The sequence below is a fragment of the Giraffa tippelskirchi genome, chromosome 2, assembly GCF_054371585.1.
Source record: "Giraffa tippelskirchi isolate mGirTip1 chromosome 2, T2T-mGirTip1v1.2.pri, whole genome shotgun sequence".
Classification (NCBI taxonomy): Eukaryota; Metazoa; Chordata; class Mammalia; order Artiodactyla; family Giraffidae; genus Giraffa; species Giraffa tippelskirchi.
In genome coordinates this window covers 136,972,707-136,990,078 of record NC_137276.1, presented here as the reverse complement: position 1 = coordinate 136,990,078, position 17,372 = coordinate 136,972,707, and the positions used below count along the sequence as shown (strand labels likewise).

At 37.4% G+C, this 17,372-nt stretch overlaps 1 long non-coding RNA gene across 2 annotated transcripts in view; it reads left to right on the top strand.

The window, feature by feature from the left end:
- Window positions 1-267: 267 nt before the first annotated feature.
- The window catches only part of LOC145523115 (uncharacterized), a 92,943-nt gene continuing 75,838 nt past the window's right edge, over window positions 268-17,372 (top strand). The window contains exons 1-2 of one of the 2 annotated variants that reach the window (XR_014066363.1): window positions 268-390; window positions 1,609-1,707. This is a non-coding gene — a long non-coding RNA (uncharacterized LOC145523115). Of the gene's footprint in view, window positions 391-1,608; window positions 1,708-17,372 lie in introns of those variants that run through there. The other variant, XR_014066365.1, reaches the window with a different exon arrangement.

Below are 17,372 nucleotides of genomic sequence, written 5' to 3'. Positions count from 1 at the left end.
TTTTCCTATTTGGAACCAGTCTGTTGTTCCATATCCTGTTCTCACTGTTGCTTCCTGACCTGCATACAGGTTTCTCAAGAGACAGGTCAGATGGTCTGTTATTCCCATCTCTTTCAGAATTTTCCACAGTTTATTGTGATCCACACAGTCAAAGGCTTTGGCATAGTCAATAAAGCTGAAATAAATGTTTTTCTGGAACTCTCTTGCTTTTTCGATGATCCAGCAGATACTGGCAATTTAATCTCTGGTTCCTCTGCCTTTTCTAAAACCAGCTTGAACATCTGGAAGTTCACGGTTCACATATTGCTGAAGCCTGGCTTGGAGAATTTTGAGCATTACTTTACTAGCATGTGAGATGAGTGCAATTGTGCGGTAGTTTTCACACTTCCAGTAAGTTTATTTATCTCTGTATTTTTTTCCAAGTCCATATACATAGTTCTTATCATCTACTATTTTAAGACTGCTATATCTCCTTGTGTCTGTATAGACCATTATGAGGCCTATGATTTATATAACATAAAAATAAGAGTGCCCTGTCGATGGAAAAATTAAGTCAAAATGTCAGCCATTTGAAACCAAACTGTCAACTGTTATTTTATCTTTAATGAGAAAATTGCCTTTCAGCCAATTAGTTGCACAGCAAAACTGCCTCTGGCAAAAATCTGTACTACAAAAATACTGGATATGTCTCCTTTCCTACTGTAGAATTCCTTGAAGTCGAAGGAAACAGAATTCAAAAAATTATAGTGTAATTTCATGGAAATAAACAGTTTTAGCAGATATTCTCAGATTGTGTTGACTATGAACTATGTTTTGAGATACTGTAGCTTTTCTAATCAGAGAAGGCAATGGCACCCCACTCCAGTACTCTTGCCTGGAAAACCCCATGGATGGAGGAGCCTGGTGGGCTGCAATCCATGGGGTCGCAAAGAGCTGGACATGACTGAGCGGCTTCACCTTTCACTTTTCACTTTCATGCATTGGAGAAGGAAATGGCAACCCACTCCATTGTTCTTGCCTGCAGAATCCCAGGGACAAGGGGAGCCTGGTGGGCTGCCGTCTATGGGATCGCACAGAGTCAGACATGACTGAAGCGACTCAGCAGCAGCAGCTGTTCTAATATACAAATTATATTGAGCATCACTCTGTTCCGAGAAGTAACTATTGAGTGAACAGAAATTATACCCACCCAGATGATACATTATTATTACTGATATTTGAGAGCCACTTCCCTCTGTGGAATTGTATTTTCTTTATGACACTGATGATATTGATGCTTTTTGGAGAGGCATTTATATATTAAGTGGTGATGTAGTCCCTTGTTCAACATTGAGATGTATCCCTACTGGGCTTCCCTGGTAGCACAGCTGGTAAAGAACCTACCTGCAATTCAGGAGTTCGATTCCTGGGTTGGGAAGATCCCATGGGGGAAGGCATGGCAACCAACTCCAGTATTCTTGCCTGGAGACTCCCCATGGACAGAGGAGCCTGGTGGGCTCCAGTCCATGGGGATCACAAAGCGCTGGACATGACTTGGTGACTAAGAACTGACTGAGCAGTCCCTGCATTGAGTAAAGTGTTTGTTTTTTTTTTCTTTTCTACTTTCAGAAACAATTGGTGAAGGACTGGCATAATTCTTCCTTAAATATTTAATAGAGTTCACCTGTAAAGCCATCTAGACCTGGGGTTTTCTTTGTGAGAAAAATTGTAAGTTACTATTTTAATTTCTTGTTCAGGCCTGCTCTGATGCACTCTTTCTTCTTGACTACATTTTGATAATTTGTGTCTTTCTAACGAATTTACCGTTTCATCTAAATTGTCTAATTTAGTGCATACAATTGCTTGTTTCCTTATATTATTTTTTTATTTATTTTTTAATTGAAGGATAATTGCTTTACAGAATTTTGTTGCTTTCTGTCAAACCTCAACATGAATCAATCATAGGTTCCAAATAGGAAAAAGAGTACGTCAAGGCTGTATATTGTCACCTTGCTTATTTAACTTCTATGCAGAGTACATCATGAGAAACACTGGGCTGGAGGAACACAAGCTGGAATCAAGATTGCCGGGAGAAATATCAATAACCTCAGATATGAAGATGACACCACCCTTATGGCAGAAAGTGAAGAGGAACTAAAGACCCTCTTGATGAAAGTGAGAGAGGAGAGTGAAAAAGTTGGCTTAAAGCTCAACATTCAGAAAACTAAGATCATGGCATCTGGTCCCATCACTTCATGGGAAATAGATGTGGAAACAGTGGAAACAGTGTCATACTTTATTTTTCTGGGCTCCAAAATCACTGCAGATGGTGATTGCAGCCATGAAATTAAAAGACGCTTAGTCCTTGGAAGGCAAGTGATGACCAACCTAGATAGCATATTTAAAAGCAGAGACATTACTTTGCCAACAAAGGCCCATCTAGTCAAGGCTATGGTTTTTCCACTGGTCATGTATGGATGTGAGAGTTGGACTATAAAGAAAGCTGAGTGCTGAAGAATTGATGCTTTTGAACTGTGGTGTTGGAGAAGACTTTTGAGAGTCCCTTTGGCTGCAAGGAGGTTCAACAAATCCATCTTAAAGGAGATCAGTCCTGGGTGTTCATTGGAAGGACTGATGTTGAAGCTGAAACTCTAATACTTCGGCCACCTGATGCGAAGAGCTGACTCATTGGGAAAGACCCTGACCCTGAAAAAGAATGAGGGCAGGAGGCGAAGGGGATGACAGAGGATGAGATGATTGGATGGCATCACCAACTCAATGGACATGGGTTTAGGTAGACTCCGCGAGTTGGTGATGGACAGGGAGCCCTGGCATGCTGCAGTTCATGGGGTCGCAAAGTGTCGGGCACGACTGAGCGACTGAACTGAACTGATAGATATATTCCCTCCCTTTTGAACCTCCCTCCCATCTCCCTCCCCACCCCACCCCTCTAGGTTGATACGTAGCCAATGTTTGAGTTTCCTAAGACATATAGGAAAATTCCCATTGGCTATCTATTTTACATATGATAATGTAAGTTTCCATGTTACTCTTTCCATACATCTCACCATCTCCTCCCCTCTCCCCATGTCCATAAGTCTATTCTCTATTTCTGTTTCTCCATTGCTGCCCTGTAAATAAATTCTTCAGTACTATTTTTCAAGATTCCATATATATGTGTTGGAATACAATATTTATCTTTCTCTTTCTAACTTACTTCACTCTGAATAATAGGTTCTAGGTTCATCCACCTCATTAGAACTGACTCAAATGTGTTCCTTTTTATGCATGAGTAATATTCCACTGTGTATATGTACCACAACTTCTTTATCCATTTATCTGTCAATGGGCATCTAGGTTGCTTCCATGTTCTAGCTATTGTAAATAGTGCTGCAATGAATAATGGGATACATGTGTCTTTTTCAATTTGGTTTCCTCAGGGTATATGCCTAGGAGTGGGATTTCTGGGTCATATAGTAGTTTTATTCCTAGTTTTTTTAAAGGAATCTCCATATTGTCTTCCATAGTGGCTGTATCAATTTACATCCCCACCAACAGTGCAAGAGCATTCTCTTTTTTCCACACCCTCTCTAGCATTTATTGTTTGTGGACTTTTTGATGATGGCCATTCTGACTGGTGTGAGGTGATACCTCATTGTGGTTTTGATTTGCATTTCTCTAATAATGAGCGATGTTGAGCATCTTTTCACATGTTTGTTAGCCATCTGTATGTCTTCTTTGGAGAAATGTCTGTTTAGGTCTTTTTCCCATTTTTTGATTGGGTTGTTTGTTTTTCTGGTATTGAGTTGTATGAGCTGCTTGTATATTTTGGAAATTAATTCTTTGCCAATTGTTTCAGTTGCTATTATTCTCTTCCATTCTGAGGGTCATCTTTTCATCTTGTTTATAGTTTCCTTTGCTGTGCAAAAGCTTTTAAATTTAATTAGTTCCCACTTGTTTACTTTTGTTTTTATTTCCATTACTCTAGGAGGTGGGTCATAGAGGATCTTGCTTTGATTTATGTCATCGAGTGTTCTGCCTATGCTTTCCTCTAAGAGTTTTACAGTTTCTGGTCTTACATTCAGGTCTTTAATCCATTTTGAGTTTATCTTTGTGTATGGTGTTAGGAAGTGTTCTAATTTCATTCATTTGCATGTAGCTGTCCAGTTTTCCCAGCGTCATTCATTGAAGAGTCTGTCTTTGCCCCATTGTATATTCTTGCCTCCTTTGTCAAAAATAAGGTGCCCATAGGTGCATGGGTTTATTCCTGGGCTTTCTATCTTGTTCCATTGGTCTATATTTCTGTTTTTGTGCCAGTACCATACTGTCTTGATGACTGTAGCTTTGTAGTATAATCTGAAGTCAGGAAGGCTGATTCCTCCAGCTCCATTCTTTTTTCTCAAGACTTCTTTGGCTATTCAGGGTCTTTTGTGTTTCCATATGAACTGTGAAATTTTTTGTTCTAGTTCTTAAAAAATGTCATTGGTAATTTGATAAGGATCACATTGAATCTGTAGATTGCATTTGGTATTATAGTTATTTTCACAATATTGATTCTTCTACCCAGGAACATGGAATATCTCTTCATCTGTCTATGTTGCCTTTGATTTCTTTCATTAGTGTCTTATAATTTTCTATGTACAGTTATTTTGTCTCCTTAGGTAAGTTTATTCCTAGATATTTTATTCTTTTTGTTGCAATGATGAATGGGATTGATTCCTTAATTTCTCTTTCTGATTTTTCATTGTTAGTATATAGAAATGAAAGTTATTTCTGTGTATTCATTTTGTATCCTGCAACTTTGCAAAATTCACTGATTAGCTCAAGTAATTTTCTGACAGTATCTTTAGGATTTTATATGTACAGTATCATGTCCTCTGCAAACAGTGAGAGCTTTACTTCTTCTTTTCCGATCTGGATTCCTTTTATTTCTTTTTCTTCTCTGATTGCTGTAGTGAGGACTTCCAGAACTATAGTGGTTGAATAATAGTGGTGAAAGTAGGCACGCTTGTCTTGTTCCTGATCTTTGGGGGAATGCTTTCAGTTTTTCACCATTGAGAATAATGTTTGCTGTAGGCTTATCATATATGGCCTTTACTATGTTGAGGTAGATTCCTTCTATGCCCACTTTTTGGAGAGTTTTAATCATAAATGGGTGCTAAATTTTGTCAAAGGTTTTTCTGCATCTATTGAGATTATCATCTGGTTTTTGTCTTTCAATTTGTTAATATGGTGTACCACATTGTTTGATTTGTCCTTACATTATTTTTAATTTTTGTAGGTCTCCAGTGATGTCCTTTCATTCATTCTTGATTTTGGTAATTTATGTCTTCTCACTTTTATTCATGGAAAATCTAGCTAAAGCTTTAGCAATTTTGTTAAACATTTCAAAGAACCAACTTTTTGGTTTCTTTGTTTCTCTTTATTGTTTTCTATTTTGCATATCATTGATTTATGCTCTGATCTTGATTGTTTCTTTTTTCTGTCTGCCTTGTGTTTAATTTACCCTCATTTTACTAGCTTCTTGAGATGCTTAAGTTAGTGATTTTAGATCTTTCTTCCTTTTAAATAAATGAACTTATTGCAATAAATTTCCCTTTAGCACTCCTTTAACTGCTTCCCACAAAAAATTTGAGAAATATTATTGAGAAATACAATTAATGAAATTAAATACCTACATTTGTGACTACTTACCAAAAGGAAGAAAAAAGGGAATAAAAATACTAGATTTATTTGAATAATTTGTTCCTTTGTGTTAGTAACTTGACTGTTCAATAAGAGAGGAGAAATTAGTGAGCTGTGCTCTCATACATCAGCAAATACTAATAACACTGTGACCTAGAGGCACATTTCCTTCCAGGGCATTGGCTGGAGCTGTCATTGTCCCAAAGTAGCAGTTGTGTCAGAACCAAGTCCTTGAAAAACCAACTAAAGAGTGTAAATATAGTTGCTTTGTAGGAAGCCTTCCGTCATTCACTCCTGTCAACAATACAGATTGTGGTTTTTGTGTCTGCTAATAGTGACAGTATTGGTTGGCCAGACTGGAAGAAGAATGAATTTAATACAACACCAAGAAAGAACAGGAATTAAATAATGAAGCTTTCTTTCATCACGTGATTACTTCACCTTGAATCCATGCAGCTGAATTTTGCTGGGAAAACGAAAACCCTGTTTGCAGTCACCAGAATGACCTTTTAAACTATATGTCAAATCATGTCACTCCTCCATGCACATGCCTCCAATCATTCCCATCTCACTCAGAATGAAAGCCAGAAACTACACTAGCTTACAAGGCCCTGAATGACTTGACCTTCACTGCCTCTTGGGTTTCATCTTTGGTTCCTCTTGCCTTATTCATTCTGCTTCAGTCACAGTGGCCTTTTCCCATTTCCTCCAACATGGCAAACATCTCCCCAAATACAGGATTTCTACATGCTATTCCTTGTGCCTGGAATACTTTCCCTCCACATATCCATACTGCGCACCTCCTTCAGGGCTTTGTTAAGATGTCTCCTTTTAAGCGACTCCTTCCCTGATTACCTCTCTAAAATTGAAGCCTATACTCAACTATTCAGGTTTCCCTTTAGAGCTTTATTTTCCCCCTTAGGACTTATGACTCTAAGACACCACAGGGCTTCCCAGATGGCACTAGTGATAAAGAACCTGCCTGCCAATGCAAGAGATGTAAGAAACACATGTTCAGTCCCTGGTATGGGAAGATCCCCTGGAGAAGGGCATAGCAACTCACTCCAGTATTCTTGCTTGGAGAATCCCAAGGACAGAGGAGCCTGGCAAGCTATAGTCCATGGGGTTGCAAAGAATCAGACGTGGCTGAAGCAACTTAGTACACAAGATACTACAGGTTGTGCCTACCTAGTTTATTGTCTAAATAGGGAAAACTTCCATAGAGCTCAGCAGCTATTGTCTGTCTTTTCTTCCCAGCTGTATCCATGGCACCTAAAACAGTTCCTAAACATAGGAGAAATTTGATTTATTTTGGTAAATTAGCAAATAATTGAATGAATACCATGAAGATCTGTCTAGGAGTTGAATGTGTTGAGATCATTTGTCACATAGCCAATAGCATTAAAAAGGTTGTCTAAATCGCTTGAATATGAAATTTGTTTGCTAGCTGTTATTATATAGATATTGTGGTGGATATTAATTTGCAGATTCTATACCTCTTCATTTCTCTAAGTCACATTTCTGCTCTGAGCCCCTATCTGGCCCAAATAGTAGGAAATATTATTCATCACTGACCTCCTCTCTCCTTTGCCAGGATGTGTAAAGGTCCTTGGAATCTAATGAGGTCCGGAAATTTTGGCAAACAGTCTCTGGTTTCTTCTCCTGATAGACTTGCATGCTGCCTTGGAGGCAATCTGCTGGGCTGCCTCTCTGCCAAGCTCTGACAGCACAGACTTTGCCAAGTTTAGAGCCTTGATATCTTGGATCTTGTCTCCCTGGGTTCATTGTTAAATCATGCATCCTGCAGTTTCGCTACCTTCCGTGATAGCTGTGAGGAAGTGAGGCATGTGCTAATTCTCACAAAACCCTTAAATACCTTCCTCTTTGAAATCCACTGCTGTTGGCACCTTTCCCTCTCCTCTCTGAAGAAGTCTTGTTTGATCTTTCTTTAAAACCCTTTAAGAAGGTAATGTTGTTTTTCTCATCAAGATGAGAAAAGGAGATACTGATGTGTGTTCTAGGAAGTCGCTTAGTCATGTCCAACTCTGTGACCCCGTAAACTGCAGCCTGACAGGCTCCTCCATGGAATTCTCCAGGCAAGAATACCAGAGTGGGTTGCCATTTTCTCCTCCAGGTGATCTTCCAGACCCGGGGATCGAACCTACCTCTCTCATGTCTTCCTACATTGGTAGGCGGATTCTTTACCGCTAAACCACTGGGGACCTAACCTCACCTCAGAACTTTTCTTTAGTAAAACAAAGGATATCATTTATTACAAAAGGGTTTTTTAAATAGAGAATCTGGGGATACTGAAACAGTCAGATTTTCTGTTTAAAAAACCCCTTTGCAATAAATGATATCCTTAGCTTTACTAAAAAAAAGTTCTGAGGTGAGGTTAGGGGCATTGCTAACCCTAACCTTGATGTGTCCTGAAAATCATACCAGGACACACGTCTGGAAATAGAAGAGAACACTAGGGTTTCAATGGCTAAATAAGTCTGATTCATACAGAGATTTATAATAAAACATATAATGAAAGGTAATAATGCAAACGACAGATTTAAAATAAGTCTTTCAATCTCTCTTTCCTTATAGATATATAGGTAGGTAGATAGATAGATAATTAGGTTAAGTGACAAAGTGGGTTCTGCATTCAGTACCATTGTGCAAGCTGTTGATTATTGGCTTGTAACAACATAATACAAAGAAAATACAGAAAATGGGAGTAAGAATATAGAAACCATTATAGCAGTTGGCATACAATGGTAACCAAGTTCATGATAGCAAACACAACTTGGTTAACAACATATAGATCAGTACAGATGCTGCTGAAGCTGAGTGGTAATTTGCTTTTGGTTTAGCTGCATACAGTCATGGGTAATATCTTAAAGATAGTTTGTCAGTCATAACCCAAAAGTGTATAGAAATCTGAGAACAGGTTAATATTAGATACTTCAGACATTGTTTTTAGTTATTTTACATTTTGATTCAGAATTTTAAGTTTATAGTTTAACATTGTTAGCAAAATTTGATAAGTCAGATTTATATTGTTTATGCTTAACCTTAATTTACAGATGGTATTTTTCTGAGCCTAGTTCACTGAATTTTCTCTTTTATTTTGTCAAGAGAAAAGACATTTTTTTCTGAATGTTGCAGTAAAATATGTGATTACTAAGAAAGGAAGACCAAAAAAACTAACACTTACTTTAATTGGAAAAATGATAACTTATATATGGTGTTTAATTTTGTGGCCATTATTGATGGAGAAGTACTAAAACTTCAGTGAAAAGGTACTGGCTAAAGAAATAATGAAATCATAAACATTTAAGCAAGATTTGCATTCATGGTGTAAAGAAATATATTTAAATCTAAAGGAATTCTTTGTAAGAAAAAATACTGAAATGAAAAGTTGAGAGAAGTATTGATATATATACTATATGTTCAGTCTTTCACACATAAACATTATATTTCATATATGAATATTAGTGCTGTATGGGTTATCTACAATGTAGATTACATATATTTGCTGAGGCTTAGGCAGAAGACTGTAGTAAAGATTTTTGCTTGGAAGTTTTGTATGACTCTGCCACAAAGAAGGTAGTTGAAGCACTTTCTAGTGACACCACAGCCTATTCAGGAATGAGTGAAAGATTAAGGAAGCAAGTTATAACAGATAAAGCTAGCAAAGTTCTTTTCACTACAAGTTGGTAAATGAACAGATATTGCCAACATGGCAATTCTTTTATATATATATAATTTATATGTAAATGTATATTATATAATAAATATATGAATATATTATTACATAGAAATATATTATTATATATGTATGCATATAAATATATATGTATATATAATATATATAAATATATACATATGATGTGAACATCATGGTGATTATTCTGTCAGCAAATATGGGTGAGAGTTTAATTTTAGTTTGAGAATAAATTCTGAGAACATAGTTGCAATGACATGAGAATAATCTGGAGTAGTTGTCCAGATTAAGGAGTTTGTGGTAGAATGTAAATCAATTCTGTTTCACACATCATTGAAGTCTTATATCAAGCAGAAAAAAGTCAGCTAAACTAAACAGCAAGCTAATTAGTAAAAACTATGACTAACACAAAGGCAAATATATTAAATTCTAGAAGACTCCTTGATTTTATGATAGTAAAGAAGCTTACTGTAAACAACTATATATGCTCCATGGTTACCCACGGGCAAAGTTCTACCAAGAAAGCTTGAGTTATGGAATAAACTCAATGCTTTACAATGTAGGGAACCAGATTTGGTCTCAGCTTTTTATAGATCATCATCAAGATACCAACATGGTATTGTTTCTTTGTCTAATATCTGAGATATTTTACATGATATTAGATTTTCCATGCAAGGAACAAATGCAACATGTTTTCCAATGGAAAATGAGACCCAAGCCCAAAATGGAAACTAGAAGCTGAGAACAACAAAGTTTCTATAGTTTGTTATGGCATGTCTTGTAATTGAACAATTTTCTATGAAGTATATGATGACCTTGATGAAGCACATCATCTAAATGAAATTTCCATAGGTTATAGAGAGGAAAAATGAGGAATGGAGTGTGTTTATTTTAGGATATGGATATATATCTACCACATAAGAAATTGTTGTTGTTTAGTCGCCAAGCCATGTCCAACTCTTTTGCAACCCCATGGACTGTAGCCTGCCATGTTCCTCTGTCCACGGTCTTTCCTAGGCAACAATATTTGGGTGGGTTGCCATTTCCTTCTCCAGGGATCAAACCTGCATCTCCTGCATCGACAGGCAGATTCTTTACTACCAAACCACCAGGAAAGTCTTATAAGAAATTACTCTTGTTCTATTCACCTTGGCCTTTGTTCTATCTTCCTTGGTTCCCCTCTGTTTAATTTCTAGAAATATTAAAATAGCATAAAGAATGTGTCATTTAACATTGATTACATTTCTTTGCTGAAAAGGAAAAGAAACCTAAACTTTTTTGGTGTATTAAATTATTTTTCTTCTCTGTCATATGTGCCTCAATGGTCCCTAATGATGATGGTGGTGGTGGTGATTGGGGTATTAATTGTACGGCTGTAGATGACTATAATTTAAAAATCTAAAATATGTGTCTCTTTTGTTCTCTTTATGGAATAGCAAATTTTACATCTGAGTGCACCACTTGACTCTGTCACCAAAAACTGATGCATTAAGTCTTTTGAGATATCTTGGTATAATGCAACAGCAGCTTTAAAAATGGCATTTTAGTGAAGAATAGTGCGGGTATAAGGTGACAGATCCCACCTTAATGATCCATATTAGAACACAAATACTGGTGTTTAAAGATTTTGAAGCAAAGCTTAGTTCTATTTTTTGTTCAGTCCAAAAGATTAGAGAATAAGAAGGAAGATCTATTCCCCCACGTTTAATCTTGAGTCCCTCGGTCGGGAAGATCCCCTGGAGAAGGAAGTAGCAACCCATGCCAGTGTTCTTGCCTGGGAAATCCCATGGACAGAGGAGCCTGGTGGGCTACTGTCCATGGGGTCACAAAAGAGTCAGACACAACTGAGCAATTGAACACACACACATATACAACACCAACCACACACGTGCACCTCTCTATCTGCTTGTCACCCTAATGTGAAATACATCTCTCCAGATACTGTACTTTTATAAGTTTGAAAGGCTTCTGCTATTGAGATTATATGTCAGTAGGGAATGGCAAAGTCCGCAACTAGAGAGTGGCCCCCGCAGCAATGAAGACCCAGTGCAGCCAAAAATAAATAAATGAATAAAATAGGATGGAGTAGAAGTTACACAGGTGATTTGAAAAATCTTAGCATAGAGTCTTGCATATTTTTGCTGCTAAGTAAATGTTAGTTGCCCTAAAAATATTATAAAATATCAGATTTTTATCTAGTGAAACACACACTGTTACAACTTTTAAATCAAAGCTAGATTACGTGTAGGTTACAGAACTGTGGAGAGTTAAGTGTGGAAGGAGCCAGGCCAGAGATGTGCATAAACCCTCACCTAAAATTTAGAGTATTGGAACAACAATGCATGATAAAATTCATTTTCATAAATTTATTAACAAATTTCATAAATTTATTTCCTCTCACCAATGAGCCATTTTCTATGTTTATCCATGATAATTTACTGAGAGAAAAGACACACAGCTTTTTTAAAATGTGTTTTAGACAGATAATGGTCTTAAAAGCAGGGGAAACATATCCAGTAATTGAACAGGTGTGTGCTTGCAAAAGGGAAATAAATGAACCTTTTAAAACACAATTTTTCACCAAAATGAGTTTTACTTCTAAAAAATGATGGCAATATACCCTGAAGATACTTAATATAAATTCATTTGAAAGACATCCTAGATCTTCTTACCCAGTGATCAATTGCTTTGTCTTTATTTTTAGTTTAGAAAGCCAAAGAGAGTAGCCATAATTCTTCTGAATAGTACAGACCAATATTCAGTTATTTGCTTGAATTTTATCACTCTGTGTGAGATAAATGCACATCATTTTGGTTCCTTATTTTAATCCTTAATTTGCACAACAAAGCTCTGCCATGTTATTAGCTTTCTGTGTTATACAATAGGCAGAGAGAATAGCATTAACTCTCTCTGACCAGATTGGCAATAGGTTGAGAATCTGTAAGAGCTGAATCTATAAAACTTAGTCAAGGTATTGTTTTCTTTGTTTATAGGTTTTATTTAGGTAAAATTCTGTTCAATGTTTAATACAAAATTGATCAGCATATTTGTATGTGTATATGCAAACACATGGGGCTTCCCAGGTGGCTCAGCAGTAAACCATCCACCTGCAATGCAAGAGACACAGGAGACGTGGGTTCGATCCCTGAATTGGGAAGATCCCCTGGAGAAGGAAATGGCAATCCACTCTAGTATTCTCTCCTGGAGAATTCCATGGACAGAGGATTCTCACAGGCTATAGTCCATGGGGTCTCAAAGAGTTTAACACAACTGAGTGACAGCACACGTATGCACACACACATGCAAACACATACTCTAATATTCAAAGTAGAGTAAGATTTATTAAAATGGTATTTTGGCCATGGGACTCAGGAATGCTAGAATCCTACCTCCCACAGTTTTCAGGAAGGTGATAAAAGAAAAGAGCAATAACTAGTTAAACAAAAGGATATCTTATTATAAATTAAGTCTCTGCCCCAAAGACCATTGGCAAAGTCTAGTAAATTACACACACTGTGATTTAGTAGAATTTACACCCCAGCTAGATATGTGAGGGGGTGCCATCCTGCTGAGCCTAGATTTGACATTAGGAAATGAACAGTCCTATAGAACAAAAGCAAACAAAAGAACATTGGCTCTATTTGCCCAGCAATGACCAGACCTGGACGACCAGACTGGCATACACATCTCCCAGACCAAGGCAAAGTCTCCTGCAAGCAGGAGAGTGACAAACAAAGTATGTGTGTGTGTGTTTGTGTGTGTGAGAGAGAGAGAGAAAGAAGGGGGAGAGGTGGGGAGGGAGGGGAAGGAGAAGAAAAATGGTGCCCTTACCACTTTACAAATATAGAAAAAGGAGAATTAGGGAAAGGAAAATCAAAGCCACCTCAAAAGCTCCACCCATAAAAAATGCAATGGAGTCAGTAATCAGTGTCTAGGCAGTTCAGCCCTCTTTCCTTGGGCTGGAGGAAAAGGGAGGGCAGAACTGCTGGCTTGAGGTCTGATTTGGTTAGGGGAAGGGGTGAGAAAATGGGCAGAAAAGAAGCTGGAGCAATGCCAAGGCTCTCCTTTGTCCCAAAAGAGTCCTTGTCTCAGTGAGATTTTTGGTGTTCATAAAATATTTTGTCAGCCCTATAATGTATTTCTTTAGATATAACTTTTTTTTCAGCCCTGAAGATTTAACCTCAAGGAGAATTTACTCAGATTTCACATTCATCCACTTAATACTCATTAAGAACAAAATTTTGTTTTGGAGGGGTATAAAGAAGAATTAAGATGAATCCAGCTCTTGAAGCAACTTGCATTTTAGACATTATCAAAATAGCTGGACTATAAAATATAAAATGAAAAGTACTCTACAATATTTATAGCTCAAGGACACTGAGAATTTAGAGAAACATTAAAAAAAATTAGCAATAATATATTTCACTATGATAATTATAATGTAGTATGTTTTGGAGGTGGCTCAGATGAGAAAGAATCCTCCTGCAGTGTGGGAGACCTGGGTTTGATTCCAAGGGTTAGGAAGATCCCACTCCAGTATTCCTGTCTGGAGAATCCCCATGGATAGAGGAGCCTGCCTGGCTACAGTCCATAGAGTCACAAAGGTTTGGACACAACTGAGCAATGAAGCACAGCAGAGCACAGCACCACCTTTTAGAAATTCTGAAAAGACCTGATAGAATACTTCTTTTAAAGAGAAAAAAGCAGCTAAGCAAATATACACCTGCACAATTCAAATATTGATGCATCTGCTCCAAAGCTCTAAAACCAATTAGAAATTTTGTTTCATGACTGCAATTAGCCTTTAAAAAGATGGGCATCTATTAACAGTTTGGTAGTATAATGACAAGCAATTAGTTATAATTGTTCTATTCTGGAAAAAAATAATAATTGGAAGCAGATGACTTCTAGAGGAATTGAAGAGTGAGCTTGCTAACTTAATTTTTAAAAGTTGACACAGGAAATTCATTCTAGGAATTTTCCTCTTTAGATGTATATAGCACTTGAAGACGGTAAAATTCTTTTCTAACTTTAGGGATTTCTAGCTTCTCTCCCCTTCCTTCATCATCCTCACCCCATAAATTAGTTTAACCATTTACATTTTCCTTTTAATATAAAAGAAAATAACAGGGTACTTGAACGAACCTGGAAACGAATCTGGAAGCTGAAGAAAATTCCCTACAAGATGAAATTAATTACACTTATTTGAAAGATTTGAACAGTTAGTTGGAAATTGCAAAAGGCAGACATCAGTTCAATACAGGATGAACTTCCCAGAGATTCAGATGGATCAAAAATAGTTTTCTTCAATGTTTCTAATCCTTCAATTTGTTCAAATATAAGCTGGAAAGCCTTTTACTGGATAATACAGAGTTGATCCAAGAATTCACTGTATGCTGTTGAGAAGCTGGACTAGTTAATGTGTAAGATTTCTTTGTACACGAATGAGCTTCTCTCCCTGAAATTATTTTCTAATGAAGGAGTTATTTGCATTGTGCCATCTCTCAGAAAGTTGTGACTGTGAATAGCATCTACACAATTAATTCCTGCCACTATTTTGAACTAAAGCAATTAAGATAATCATGAATCTATACACGTGTTTCATTCAGGGGAAGAATGAAGCAGGGACACAAACAGACGTGAAATGGTAAATGGTCTTGCTGCTGCTGCTGCTAAATCGCTTCAGTCGTGTCCGACTCTGTGCGACCCCATAGACGGCAGCCCACCAGGCTCCCCCATCCCTGGGATTCTCCAGGCAAGAACACTGGAGTGGGTTGCCATTTCCTTCTCCAATGTATGAAAGTAAAAAGGGTCTTAGGAAATCCCTTTATGCCAATCACCCTGTGTATTGAAGAAGAACTGAATATTAGAATTGTTAGAAGGATGAATGTACCTAAAATTTTTATAATAGGAAATTTATATGGTTTGTTGAGTTAAATAGAATATGGTCAGAAAATATTTGGTGCCTATGTACAAAATTCCTACAAAATTAGCTCTGTTGTTGAATTTTTTTTTAAATCTCTGCATATTTCCTAACAAAGTATGCCTGATAGTATGCTTAGGCTATGGGAGTGAGTGTTTCAAATCTCTGGGGATTATAGAATATACAAGGAAGTATTTTACACAGGTCAAGTGAATAGATTTATTTGAAATAATAGCAATACCACCATTGGACATATAATATCATTGTTGATAGCTATTGGAACTGCTGGCACCAGCTTTTATTTAGTCCATTGCCCTTGGTCCAGTTGGTTCCCTCTGGTGCAGGTAAGCATCACCAACTTGAGTCAACCCGCTCTGGCCACACTGACCATAGGACCTATACCTTTTAAGATCAGAAAATCAGATTGCAATTCAATACAAGCTTTCCCTTAGAAATAGTGTAATACATATTTTGAGACCCTAATTACATTGCATTTAGCCATTATTCTTTATAGCTATCTAGAACCTAGCACCTCTTATGAAAACCCATGATTTTCCTTGCAATTAGACTGTTTTTGCCTGCAGATAATAACTTAATTCAAAGTAATTTAAATAATAAAACAATTGGCTTGCTGTCATAACTCCCCAGCTTTTCATGTCTTCATAACTTATATCTATTTCCAGCACTATTGCCCTAATTAAATCTTTTTTAATACATTTCACCCAAAGTATTATAATTGTATCCTACCTGGTAGTTATACCACCCCATTTATGGTTTCTGATGGTAGGCATTTATCCCTTTATTCAACATTTTACATGCCAACTCTGCTATTTTGGTTGGCAATACCAAATATCAAACACATTATTGTATTGAATAAGTAAAGTTTCAGTCCCTAAATTTGAGAAGGTGATGGAATTCCAGTTGAGCTATTTCAAATCCTAAAAGATGATACTGTTAAAGTGCTGCACTCAATATGCCAGCAAATCTGGAAAACTCAGCAGTGGCCACAGGACTGGAAAAGGTCAGTTTTCATTCTAATCCCAAAGAAAGGCAATGCCAAAGAATGTTCAAATTATCATACAGTTGGACTCATCTCACATGCTAGCAAAGTAATTCTCAAAATCCTCTAGGCCAGGCTTCACAGTATGTGAACTGTGAAATTCCAGATGTTCAAGCTGGTTTTAGAAGAGGCAGAGGAACCAGAGATCAAATTGCCAACATCTGTTGGATCATCTTTTGTGTTGTTGGAATAGAGTGTCTGCTATTACCAGTGCGTTCTCGTGGCAAAACTCTATTAGCCTTTGCCCTGCTTCATTCTGTACTCCAAGGCCAAACTTGCCTGTTACGCCAGGTGTTTCTTGACTTCCTACTTTTGCATTCCAGTCCCCTATAATGAAAAGGACATCTTTTTTGGGTGTTAGTTCTAGAAGGTCTTGTAGGTCTTCATAGAACCGTTCAACTTCAGCTTCTTCGGCGTTGCTGGTCGGGGCATAGACTTGGATTACCGTGATATTGAATGGTTTGCCTTGGAAACAAACAGAGATCATTCTGCCGTTTTTGAGACTGCATCCAAGTACTGCATTTTGGACTCTTTTGTTGACCATGATGGCTACTCCATTTCTTCTAAGGGATTCTTGCCCACAGTAGGAGATATAATGGTCATCTGAGTTAAATTCACCCATTCCAGTCCATCTTAGTTCGCTGATTCCTAGAATGTCGACGTTCACTCTTGCCATCTCCTGTTTGACCACTTCCAGTTTGCCTTGATTCATGGACCTAACATTCCAGGTTCCTATGCAATATTGCTCTTTACAGCATCGGATTTTGCGTCTATCACCTGTCACATCCACAGTTGGGTATCGTTTTTGCTTTGGCTCCATCCCATCATTCTTTCTGGAGTTATTTCTCCACTGATCTCCATTAGCATATTGGGCACCTACTGACCTGGAGAGTTCATCTTTCAGTGTCCTATCCTTTTGCCTTTTCATACTGTTCATGGGGTTCTCAAGGGAAGAATACTGAAGTGGTTTGCCATGCCCTTCTCCAGTGGACCACAGTCTGTCAGATATG